The following is a 13954-nucleotide window of genomic DNA, read 5'->3' as shown; positions in this document are numbered from 1 at the left end:
AATTCTTCCACCATATTTAATAATGGTGCATTAGGTTCCTATTGAAATGTTGTTTCCAGTTTCAATCTCCACAATAATAGGAAAGGATCAGGGGTAATGTGTGTGTATAGAGTGTGTGTGTGTGTGTGTGTGTGTGTGTGTGTGTGTAGGAAATGCAGGAAAAATATGAACTTGGAAAGACAAAGAAAATTTAAAAACTAGAAAAATAAGACCTATAAAACATTCCATCTCTGGCTACACTCTCCAATTTACTGTGCCAGATTTCATACAAACTGTACTAGTGAATTATGATTTTAATTTGAAGAAAGAATACCTATTTTATTTATGAAAAATGTAAGGAAGAGATACATACAATTTTTATGTTTGTAATATAAATAATTGATTCTCTAATCTTTTGGTCACTGCCATACAATCCCTAGAATCTTCCTTGAAAATAAAGAACGGAAGATAAGAGACACACAGAAATTTGTAGCCATTAAAAGGCAGTACTCCCAGCAATACCACTACTGGGTCTGTATCCCAAAGAGATAAGAAGAAAGGACCTATCTGTACAAAACTTTTTACCAGCTTTTTTTGTAGAGGCAAAAAATAAAAAACTGTGGGGTTATCCATCACTTGGGGAATAGTTGAACCAGTTGTGTTATATGGTTGTAATGGAATATTATTGTGCCATAAGAAATGATAAACAGGATGATTTCAGAAAAACCAGGAAAAACTTATATGAACTGATACAAAATGAAGTGAGCTGAACCAGGATAACAATGTATATAATATCAGAAATATTATATGATGATCTAATCTGAAGGATTAAACTATTATCGGCAAAGCAAATTCCCATGATATCTACAAGGGACCTGTGATGAAAATGTTCTCCATAGGCAAAAAAGGAACTGTTGGAGTCTGATTGCAGATCAAAACATGTCATCTTCCACTTTATTTCCTTCATGGGATTTTAATTGTATTGTGATGTGTGTCATCTGTCATGACATGAGCAATATGGAAATATGTATTGCATGAAAGTATTGGTATAACAACATGTCAGACTATTTTCCACTTCAGGAAGGGGATAGGGAAGGTAGGGAGAAAATCTGAATACTAAAATGTCAGAAAACAACTATCAAACCCCCCACCCCCCAATGTTTCTATAGGTAACTGAAATTAAAAAAAAAAATTAGAAATAATAGGTAGATACCCAAGTCTATAATGGAATTCACTGAATAATTAAACACCAATTCAGTAAGACCTCCAACACACACTGGAAGCTTATTAGAAGATTATTACACAGGATGAGAAGATATGGATGAGTTGCAATCTGTACCACAGGAGGGATAACACACTTTAAGTTCGTTGATGCATTGAATTATTTATTGAGTTCCTGAAGTAACAGTTTTCCACAAAAGTGGAGTGGTGGTGTTTTTCTATGTGTGTGTTCTAAGAAGAAAGCCTCAAAATACAATAAATGTTTCTGAGGTTCTTGTCCAACCCTAAAAAAAATAAAGGTAGCATATTTTTTTACTATATAAAGGCAATGCTGTATGGTAGAAAGAGCACTAGATTGGATTAAGAAGAATGGGTTCAAATTATGTGTCTTATACTAGTTTTGTGGCCATGGACAATTTAGGCAACTTCTCTGAGCATAAAACTAAATATGCATTAAATGGGCATAATTATATTTTGCCTACCCTTTTCATAAAACTTTGAGGAAAGGAATTTGTCAACCTTAAAGCATCATATAAATATTTGTTACTTTACAATTTTTCAGAAGGTTAAAAGCTGCAGATACTGGTTTTTCTCTAAATTGTCAATACATTTAGCAAGACAGGACAGTGATTGTCTCATGTTAAGACATTACTGTACACCAAAAATTATAAAATAATAAGGCTATTTTTTTGTCCATCATTTCTAAATATGGCATAAAATTAAGAAACAAATAATGGTTGTGGTTTAATGTAATCATTAAATTCCAAGGTAATTAACCTTCCACGATTTAATAGGGTAGGATATGTTTTATTTCTCATATGTATCAGAGTATTAACAAAAATTGTTAACATTATTTCCACACATATATTCTTTAACAATTGGAGAAATTTGTGACATTTTCAGTTTTGTTCTCAAATTTTCCTTATGCTGGATGCCAACTGTTAATCATATTCCCATTCATACCAGGGGCCTCATGGCCTAGTAACTGAAACAGTACAATGTATACTTGCTTTCAGTTCAAAGACCTCACACTGGTGAAGGAGTGTTAATTTCTTCAAAGGCTTCACAGTTGGCCCCTTCACAGCAGCTCAGATTGCAGTGATTCCTTTTCCATGTCCTGGAGAGTCTGTCCACTTTATCATACTAAATGTAAGAACAGTGGGAGTGGCCAGCCTGCCTCTCTCTCTGTCTCTCTGTCTCTCTCTGTCCCTTTCTCCCTCCTTCCCTCCCTCCCTCTCTCTCTCCCTGTCTCTTTTCTGTCTCTGTCTTCCCCTCTTTCCCTTTCTCTCTTTGCCTCTCTCTCTCTCTCTTATCATCTCTCCCTCTGTCTCCCGCTTTCTCCCTCTCTCTCTCTCTCCTCCCTCTCTGTCCCTATCTCTCTCCCTTTCTCTCTGCCTTTCTCCATCTCTTTCTCTGCCTCTCCCTCTGTCCTCTCTCTGCCCCCAATTTCCCGCTCCCTGAAAAATTATCAGACATAATAGAAAATGTTCATAATTAAATCTTTGGGATCTCTTCCAATATTATCTCTTTTTCTAATGGGAAAAGGAGAAAGGAGGTATGGAAAGAATGGGATCAGCAAAGAAGGTAGATTATTCTTTTGTCAATATTTCAATGAAAGTCCAGAAGATGTCTCTGGAGTGCTCATTTTTTATAGTTTGCTAATGAATTTTCTTTATTTAGAATGTTTGTCTTATATTTCACTTAAGGTGGTAGCATCTTTACTATAAAAGAGACTTGAGGAAGTCCAATACATGATTAAGTTAATTAAAAAAAAATTTGTTCATTGGATATCCTGGCTCAACTTCTGTAGAAATGTCCTGTTCATTTAAGGTCAGATTTGGTACTGAGGAACTAAGTTTAAACAAAGTCTCAGAAAGACTTTAATAGTCATTTTGGAGTTGTATAAGAATCATATTAGTTCCAGGGCCATCCTGGAGGTTTAAGTTCATTCTGGTTCAGTCCTAGAATCTCTATGACTATTCTGTCCCCATCTTCTGGTAAATGTAAATATTTGAGTTGCCCTAGAATTGACCTGTTCTCCCCAGGGTACATCAGATCTTCTAAGCTACTGATACCTGAGCAAATCTGATCTTACTCCACCCCCGACATACTATTCAATAAATATATGTTGTCAATCAACTAGTATTTGTCTGATCCCACTATGTGCTTTGTACTATTTTAAGTGCTGTGGGTTTTACCAAAGACACAAAATGTAATCTTTGTACTAACACAGTTCATAATCTAGTTAGGAAGACATGACTAAGTACAGCAAATAACATGACAAGTATGTAGGCAGCTCTCAGCTTAGAAGCAAGTCATATTCCAGAAGTTCATTAGTAAGTAATTTATATGATTCTTAGACTGAATTTGCCATCAAACAACCTAATAAAAATTATTTACCATCCCAAAATAGCACATAAAAACTACTTAATTGAAAGAAACTAAGTGTACTTGTAGTCCAGGATGAGTGAACTGATCTTTATTCTATCTGATTCTAATGAAGAATTTTGAGGACTTTTAAAAATTGACAAAAAATAAAATGAGTAGAATTCAGAGGACAATTTAAATAATAATATTGTAAAAACAAGCAACTTTGAAAGCTATAAGAACTATGATCAATACAATGACCATTCATAGTTACAAAGGATCATTGATGAAACATAAAAATATATATCTCATTCTGTGTGTATGTATGTATATATGTATATATAGTCACTAAAGGAATTCATTTTTGCTCAACTATGCATATTTGTTATAAAAATTGTTTTTCTTTTCTCTTTTTTTAGGGGTAGGGCCAGAAAGGAAGAGAAAATTAATTCTTATTAATTTTTAAAAATTAAGTACAAAGCTCTAAATATGAATTGTTGCACTTACTGTCAAAGTAAGTCACTATTAATTTTAGTTAGCTGTTTTACCTTGTTATGAGAGATTTCTCTTAAAGTTTTTATCTTAAATCCTAAAGATTACTCTAAATTTTTTAATCAATAGAATTTATCCACAAGTGTCCTAGCCCTTCTATACTTCCCTGCATCACAGAAGACATAATCCAAAAGACAGACATATCCATATAAATTATGTCTTTCATGTTTACACCTTTCAGTTCCCTCTCAGGAGGTAACATTCACAATTTATCCTTCTAGAATTAAATCTATAGCTGTTCATGATGTTTTCTTGGTTCTATTCATTTTGCTGTTCATTATCCCATGTAGTTTTTTCCAAGTTTTATTGAAATTAGTCTGCTCTTAGTTTTTTATGACACAGTAATAGTCTGTCACAATCATGTACCACAAATTGTTTAGCCATTCTCCAGTTGATAATAATCCCCTCAGTTTTCAGTTCTTTGCCATCACAAAGAAAGCTGCTATAAAAATTGTGGAACATATAGATTCTTTTCCTTTTTCTTTGATCTCCTTGGGAAACAGACTTAGCAATAGTGTATAGTTCCAAATTGTTCTCCAAAATGGTTGGATCAGTTCACAGCTCCACCAAGAGAATATTCCTCTCCAGCATTTGTCATTTTGCCCTTTTGTAATTTTAACCAAACTGATGAGTGCAAAATGATATCTCAGAATTGTTTTGGCTTGCATTTCTCTAATCAGTAGTAATTTAGAGCATATTTTTCATATGCCTGAATATGGCTTTGACTTCTTTACTCAAAAATTTTCTGTTCATATCTTTTGTCCATTTCCTATACACGTTTACCATGTAAAAATAAAACACATCAATAAAACATTTTTAGTTTTATTTTTATTTAATTAATTAATTTAGAATATTTTTACATGGTTAGTATTCTTCCCCACCTTCTCCCTCCCTGCTCTCTGAGCCAACAAGCAATTCCACTGGGTTTTACACGTATCATTGTTCAAAATCTATTTCCATATTATGACTATTTGCAATAATCATTTAATATCAACATTCCCAATCATAACTCCATTGAACAATGTGATCAATCATATGTTTTTCTTCTGCGTTTCTACTCCCACAGTTCTTTCTCTGGATGTGGATAGTGAATGAAACATTTTTAAAGAAAGAAATATGGAGAAAAGGGACTCTAGCCAGTATTATATTCCTGCTCTTAAGCCCAGAATGATTAGAGGTCTTCCTCATCTTCAATATAACTGAAGCATAGTCACTAACTCTGAAAACCTCAACCCAATTAGCTATCATACTTGTGATCTTACTACTCATTACCTGGTCCTGGGGCCCTCTTTGCTAGCAACCACCCAGTTCCTACAATCAAGGACATCAGCAGCAAACTCAGCTTCCAAATATACATTTGATTCCTGACTTTACAGGGAATCTTTCGCTGTAGTATTTATCTTTACATAGTTGAGTATTCAGATCTAGGGGATTATTTCTATTTTAAAAAAGTGCTAAATTATGTGGCATTCACTGGCAATTTGATAATCATCTATTGCCATTAACTACAAATGCTAACAGTTTTCGAAAGGGAGAAGACAAGTAAGAAGTAATCTGGGAATGAATGCTTTATGGAAAAGCTTGGACTTGAGTTGGTTCTAAAAAAATAAGTTGAATTTGTATTAAAGTATAGAAAATGAGAGCATAATCCATGGAATGATATTCCATATAAGAGGAACATGTTTAAATGTAAAGACAAGCTGGGTAGTGTAGAGGATAGCAAAGGAACATATGACATGGTTCTTGATCTTAAGGAATTCATAATACAGTGAAGAAAAGATAACTTAAGCATAAAAAACAATTAAAGAACAATACAAGGAAGAATCTAATTATAAATTGTGCAATACAACTTGAAAATGAATGCAGAGGAAGAAGGAAAGGGAGAGATGGGACAAATGCTGGTCATAATCTACTTAGAGTCTGCCATCTACTTAAAGTTTGTGGCATAAAAGAGGGAAAAAAGAAATCTAGTCAAAATGGTATGTAGGTGAAAACAACAAAGTACCTAATAAGAAGCTGTATTTACAGCATCATCTATCTATTTAGTAATATGCAGAGTATGTCTAACCGGTATTTTGAAATATGAATAAATACAATACCAATTGTACTCATACTTGGTAGACTAGTGCTCATGGCTAATATACAACAACTGAATGATATAATTTGCTCAAAAGACAGAGACTTTTGTCCTCTTGTGGGAAGTAGAAGGTGGGGAAGAGAAAAACTGCACATATAGAGATACATAATGCCATAAAAATGGTAAATTTGAACAGAAGCATAGTAAAGATCATTTGGATAAAGAGAAAAGGAAATATATATAGACAGCATGGCATAGTGGAGGGTTGGACTAGATCAGTGATGGCAAACTAATGGCACGGGCACCAAAGATGGCACACAGAATGCTCTCTGTAGGGACATAGCTGCCCTTCTCACTTCCAGAGTTCATTACTAGAAAAGCAGAGGGACTCACATGGAGCTGCTCTCTTCCCCCTCTCCACCATGCCTGATGATATTTTTTTACATTACCTGCCTCTGCCCAGCAAGTTGGGCAGATCACAGGTGGCAGAGCTAGAGGGGAGCAGAGTGCTCAGGCCACTCCCCATTCCTCCTGTACACTTGCTAAGGACATTCCTCACTTCACCCACCACTCTGCCCAGCAGCCCAATGGGAGTACTTTTCCCTTCCTCTGTGTGGGGTAATAGGGGGGGATATGCTCAGCACTTGGTTTCCAGGGGATGAGGTGGGAGTGGGTCCTGGCCCTCTCTCTAAAAGGTTTGCCATCACTGGGCTAGGGGAACTCTAATATCCTTTCCAATTTGAAATACTAAGATCCAAGAAGTGATTTGGTTTTGGAAAGTGTAATAGATGATATTTTGAGTATGTATATTTGATGGATACTAGATAACTAATGGATCAGGTAGTTATCTTCTTTTTACCTAACCTCCTCCCTTTTCCTCCATCTTCAGAAGCCTTTCAGCCTCCCCTCCCCCCTTCTTCAGTCTCCTTCAAGTCACTCAGGGTGAGCTGTGAGGTTTCAATGAAATAGTTCTTAATCTTCTTTGTCAAACAAGGGGTTTATTTGGGGAAGGCAGGACAAGTGTGGAGGATAAGGTAAGAGGGGTGGGATATCCCTATTCTCTACAGTGAGTGTTGGATTGGAGGATATTGAGAGAAATGGCAATTCAGTCACTAGCATGAAACAGAACCAGTCAGAGAGATATATGAGGACTACTGTCTTCTTCTTCCTTCAAATCAGCCAGGTCACCTCCAACTTGATTATCTCAAGTCCCAAAGATAAACAACCAGTTTCCTCCTTCAGGTCAGCCAGCAAGCCAAAAGCCTTCAGCTTCAGTCAAGCAGTTGACTCTTGCCTCCAACTGTTTCCCAGTCACATTCCAAATGGAATCTTAATTTGACTGACAGATGACTCATCTCCAACTTCTGTCCTTTGCATGCATTTTCTTATAATTTCTCTCTTCTCCACAGAAGATATTATAGACCTGCATTGGCCAAGCCATGGCACAGGTGCCATGGGATGGGGGGAAGAAGGGGGAGGAGGATTGCTCCATTCCCCCCTCCACAGTGCCCAAGGACATTTTTCACATGCCCTGCCCCTCTGCCCAGCAGCCAAATGCAAGCACTTCTTCTCTATACTCTCTGGGTTAATGTGAGGGGCTCACAGGCAGCTTGAAAGTGTAGTTTGGGTACATGATTTTAAAAGCATTTGCTAACACTGCTATTGATTGTCCAGACAAATTGGAGATATGAATAATTCTTTCTTAAAATGAATTATACAATGTGTCTATGAGTAAACTATAAAAATAAGAAAGAATTTCAGCTATCCTGATAACTATTGAAAGTTTCATTCTGATGAGAGGAAAAGGAACCTGATAAATATTTGGTTTATATTGCTTTAATTTATCAAAAGATAAAGCAAATGCTTTTCTCTACTTAATTCTATCTAATCAGAGAGCATTATTTACTGATGTGAAAGTGATTGGGAATGTGGAGAAAAGTGATTATGTCATCCTGGAGTTTAGAGATGGATAAAGACCTTATAATTTAGAAAAGTCTATTTTCTACAATTTAGAAAATACAAAGATAAGATCTCATAGTTAGAAACTTCAACCCCATATGGCTTCCTTTTTACAAAACCCATTTTATTAGTGCCTTTTGTTTTTATTTCACAGTTATTTCCACCCACCCAGAATTAATGGTCCTTGGTGACAAAGAAAAACAATTAGACAAAAACACCTGACAAAATGACTGTTTTTGGTAATTACAATGTATTGTGCTAGTAGTCTCCCACCTCTCAGAGAGAACTTCTCTTACCCTTTACCTCATTTGAAAGAAAAAAAGAGAAAAAGACATTGCCTATAATGTATAGTCAAGCAAAACAAATTCTTTCATAATATGCTCAAACTATTTCTCTCACTCTATACCCTGAATTTATTACTTTTATTCTCAGAAAGTGCATAGCATGCTTCATTACTGGTCCTCTGGAATCATGTGTTGGTCATGTTATTATAGATTTCAAGATTGTTTTTTCAGTACAGCTTTCATTGTATACATTGTTCTTCCAGTTCTGCTCATTTCCTTGATCATCAGTTTATAAATGACTTCAAAATTAATCATTTGTATAATTTGGATGTTATAGTATAAATTGTTCTTCTGGTTCTACTCATTTTGCTCTCCATCAGTTCATTCAAGTCTTTGATCTTTGAAATGATTTATTTCCTTATTTCTTAAAGCACAATGATATTTTATCACATTCATATACCACATTTTCTTCAGCCATTTCCCAACTGATATGCCTCTCTTTAGTTTTCAATTTTTTTTTCTACTACAAAAAAGAGCTGCTAAAAATATTTTTGTACATATAGGACCTTTTCCTCTTGATTTGATCCCTTTGGGGCATAGGTCCAACAGGGGAATACCTGGGTCCAAGAGTATACACTATTTGTTAGTATTTTTTTAATATATAATTCCAAATTTCTTTCCAGAATGGTTGTACACATTCACAGGTCTACCAACAATGCATTGATGTACCTATTTTCTCATAACTCTAACAACATCAGCTATTTTTCTTTTCGGCAGGGAACAACTAGGCCAAAGTGATGAGCATGAGGTGAAACTTCATAATTATTTTAATTTGCATTTCTTTATTAATGATCTGAAACATTTTTTCATATCCTATATGATTTTGGTTTCTTCTCTTGAAAACTACATATTCATATCTTAGACCATTTATCAAGTGGTGATTAGCTCTTATTCTTATAAATTCTTATAAATAAAAGGAATAAGTTCTTTATATATCTTGGAAATAACATATTTATCAGAGAAACTTACTGAAAAGATTTCCTTTTAATCTTAGCTTTGTACAAAAAGATTTTAAATATGTAACTAAAATTATCCATTTTATCTTTCATGATTCCCTTTATCCCTTGTTTGATCATGAACTTTTCTTCCAACTATATATCTGATAGGTATTTGTTCTTTTTTTCTCTCATTTGTTTCTGTTGGGCAATACACATTTAAGAAGTGCCTAGTATGTGGCAGCACTCTGATATGTGCTAGGAAGAGTTCCTGCTCTTAAGGAGTACACAGTATAACGAGATTGTCAATATGCAAATAACTATGTACCAACAAGCTATATACAGAATAATCTAAAGATAATCAACAGAAAGAATGAACTAGAATTAAGGGGAGATATTCATGATGTGATCTTTGATATCTAGGTCATATATAATTTGGATTTTATCTTAGTATTCAGTGTGAGGTATTGATGTCTAATTTCTTCAATTCTACTGCCCAATTTCCCCATCAATTAAAAAAAATAAAATAATGAGTCCAGATTGGCATCTTTGTGTTTATCACACATTAGGCTACTACTTCTGTTTGCTTCTATGTGTTGTGCATATAATTTGTTCAAATCATCGATCTATTTATCAACCACTTTCAAGTTCAATTAATTGAGAATTACTATAGTATTTGAGATTTACTGCTAGCACCATTCCTTCCCACCTTTTTAATTTTTTTCTCTTGAGAATCTTGAACTTTTAACCTCTGTATAAATTTTGCTATTATTTTCTAGTTTTTATATAGAAATTATTTTTAGTTTTATGTGACACTAAGTATATTGATTTAGGCAAGAATATTATTTTTATTATATTGAATCATTCTAGCCATGGGCAATTAATATTTCCCTAATTATTATGATCTGTCTCTTTCTGTAAACATAAGTTTTTAATTGTATTTATATAGTTCTCAAGTGTTTTATACACTATTTTAAATTAATTTTCTATTCTTATCATTATTTTAAAAATTATGTAGAAAAAACTGTTTACATTCACTTCTTTACTGATTATAGCTACTATCACGAGTTCAGTTTTTCACCTCTACCAAAATAATTTCCAAATGTGTGCACATATACAGATATAACATGTAAGGGATAAAATTTCCAAGACTGGTAAGGGTAAATTTAGGGTTGAGACTGAATGTAAATTTGGGTTGGTTGCCAGGGATTTAAATTCTAAATCCCAATAAAATACTCAAGTCAGAATGGAATTTTATGGTGGTTTATTTACAATAGAAGGAAGAAATTAAGAATGAGAGAGAGAGGGATAGGAATAAAAACTGCTCTGCACAGGCTGAGCTAGGCAGAGGTCTTGGCCAAGGGGCCTCTCCAGAAAGCCAAGGGAAAGGGGAGTAAGTCTTATCACTTACCATGTGACCATCTAAAGGAAGTAGTCTGAGTTGCTCCTCCAGGCTCCAGTTCTGGGGCCAACTCCGCCAAAGCTCCCTCCTCACAGGAAGTGACTTAAAATATAAGGCAGTTCTTTACATCACTTCCTGTGTCTCACATGTGCCAATGATGGCTTAAGCTTGGCTTAGAACAGCCCAGGGGATCAGTCAGTTGTTTCTGATTTGTCACTTGCTAGCACATGCTGGTCATAGGCCTTCTTCCCTGACACTTAATCTGTAAGTGGGGATGTATACATTCCTGGTTGCTAGAATTCTAAAGACTAAGCAGGATAGAGTAAAACTAAAATTCACAAAAAACACCTTTTAAGTGGTTATTATGTTTAAATCATCATGCTAAACACTGTGGATACAAACAGAAGAGTAAGAAAGTCTCTGCTCTCAACCTTAAAAAATGGGAGGGGAACACTGCCCAGAAGTGTTTTTAATAACTAGTTTCAATCCTCTTCAGTACTTTTCTAGTTCTTTGACTCTTTACAGGGTAAAGAGATCTCAGAAGCCTAATCCAACTTGTTGTTTCACTAATGAGAAAGCTGAAGCAAAAGGAGGTTAGGTGACTTCCTAGTTCAAAGATTTAGGATTTGAATTCAGGTTCTCTGAATGTAGAGTAATAATATAGTAGTAATTTTTTTAATGGCCTTCCTTGTTGAAAAGATGAAATACTTACATTTACATTACCTTTAAAGCAAAAAAAAAACAAGAAAAGGCAAATATAGATAACTAGAAGGAAAAACTCAAAGCATTTTCTCCTCCATAGGTTTCTTTAGAAGGTAGCTTATATTAATTTGATCATTTGTGTGGTTCTTCATTGGAATAAAATTATATTTATAAACTGGCATTCAGACAACCAGAGAATATTAATTAAGTCCCTTGGATATGCCAAGATTTTAGGCAAGATGAAAAGATAAAACTAGAAACAGTTTCTGAACTCAAAGGCTTTGTATTCTGTTGGGGGTAAACATTTTGTATGTGATTAAGTACCAAAGAGAGATTTTGCATTTAGGAGAGAAACAGTACAAAACAAAGTAATTTCCCTTGTATTCTCCATTGCATCATGGTTAGAGAACATGTATCCAAGTCAGGAGGGTCTTGATTCAAGTTCTACCCATTGACCTACACATACTGGCTGTGTAATTCTGGGCAAGATACTCAACCTCCAGTTACTCTGGGGGTAGTGTCTAAAACAAAGTTGCAGAAGAATTTCACTTGTGCATTGGAAGGGAGAAATCACAGGACTGGATAACTTAAAAACATTTAATGAACTACAAAGACTATTCTAGTGGTAATTAGAATAGTTGGGAGGGCAGTGAATAGAGCTCTGGACTACCCCCTTGCAGATTGGATTTCAAAGTCTGGAAGCCAGAGGCTTCTGGGCCTTGGCCTCCTTTCCCACCAACTGCTCTTGTCCCTACACTTAATCCATTAACTAAATTATAATGTTCAGTCCAAGGGACAGGTAAGGGAGAGAGGCCCAAGGAAAGGATCAGGTTGACTCGGGCCAGAGAGAGTCCAAAAAAATCCCTCTTAAGAATCAGGGAGTTGTAGACAAATCCCAGAAGAGTTTTGAGGATCTCTGGATAGACAGGTTCCCCAACGGGTTGAGAAATCCAGTTGAACACTCCCCTGAGCCTCAGGAAACCCCTCCTCCTCTCCTTCGCAGGCTCAAAGTCCTTCTCAATTGCTTCAGAGTTCTCCTCAGCTTCCAGAACTGCTGGGATTCTCTTGCCCCTCTTCCACTGCTCCTCAGGTTAATCTGTCCATCAGACTGGCTTCTCATCCCAACAGCAAGGGTCTCTCTTCTTTACATAATAATGCTCCTATCAGCATTTAATCTGATCAATTTAACCTATCTGGTTCTCAGTTAATATACACTACCAGGGTCATATTTAACAAGATTTGTCTTTAGATAGCAGACATAATCTGCTGCCAAAGCCATAATATTTCCAAAACCATGTCTTTCCAGCTTGGTCATACCCAGTAGACATTTGTTTCAATGTTATAACCCATCAGGAATGCAGGATTACCTCCACAGCATGATGTGTGTAAAAGTAAGACTTTCACACAGAATATTTATGTTCTCTATACTATTGTTGTCCCACCAGAGACTATGTTTGGATTATGTGTATGCACAGGCTTAAATCTACTACTAGCCTCATACAAGTGTGTGGAAGTTCTCCAGATATCTATCTCATTTAACTTATCTAAGGTTCTGTTCTTCTCCTTAACTTTTTTCTTATTTATCTTTTGGTTAGATTTAGCTAGTTCTGAGAGGGGAAAATTAAAGTCTTCTGTTATTATTTTATTATTTATTTCCATCTATATCTCATTGAGTTTTTCTTTTTAAAATCTAGATTCTATAACTCTTGGTAAATACATGTCCAATATTAACAATGCTTAATTAACCATAGTACCCCCCCACCCCCGCCTTCATAATATAGTCACCCTGTCCATCTCTTCTAATTATATTCATTTTAACCCTAACTCTGCCAGAGATACTGCTACCCCTATCTACTCTGCACTGGCTGAGACATAGTATATTCTCCTCCAGCCTCTCACCTTCACTCTATGTGTGTTTCTTCTCTTCATTGTGTTTCTTGTAAATGACACATTATGAAGTCCTGGTTTTTGATGCTTTCTGCTATCCATTTTCTCTCCATGAAAGAAATTCATCACATTCATATTCAATGTCATAGTTACTAGCTGTGCATTCCCATCTACTCCATTCCTCTTCATTATTTTCCCTTTTCTTCCTTTCTTCCTTTCTTTTCACCACATTCCTCCTCAAATATCCAATTTCTTTTGACCAATACCTCTCCAAATCATAGCCCTTCCCCCAAATCCACTCTTATCCTCTTCTTTTGTCCTCCTAGATCCAAATCACCCACCTTGTTCCTCCCTTGTTTCCTTCTCTTTTACCTTTTACTTCTTGTTCTCTTTCCAAAAAATCTCCTCCTTATCTCCCCAACCATGTGCCCCTGCTTCTTGATATGAATTTGATTCTAAAAATTCCTCCCCTATCTTATCTTTAGTCCATTCTTTATTTCCTCACCTTATTCCACCATCTCTTGAGATG

This window comes from Monodelphis domestica, chromosome 1, assembly GCF_027887165.1.
Source record: "Monodelphis domestica isolate mMonDom1 chromosome 1, mMonDom1.pri, whole genome shotgun sequence".
In the NCBI taxonomy this organism is placed as follows: Eukaryota; Metazoa; Chordata; class Mammalia; order Didelphimorphia; family Didelphidae; genus Monodelphis; species Monodelphis domestica.
The sequence above is the reverse complement of the archived record's forward strand: the minus strand, read 5'-3'. Positions refer to the sequence as shown.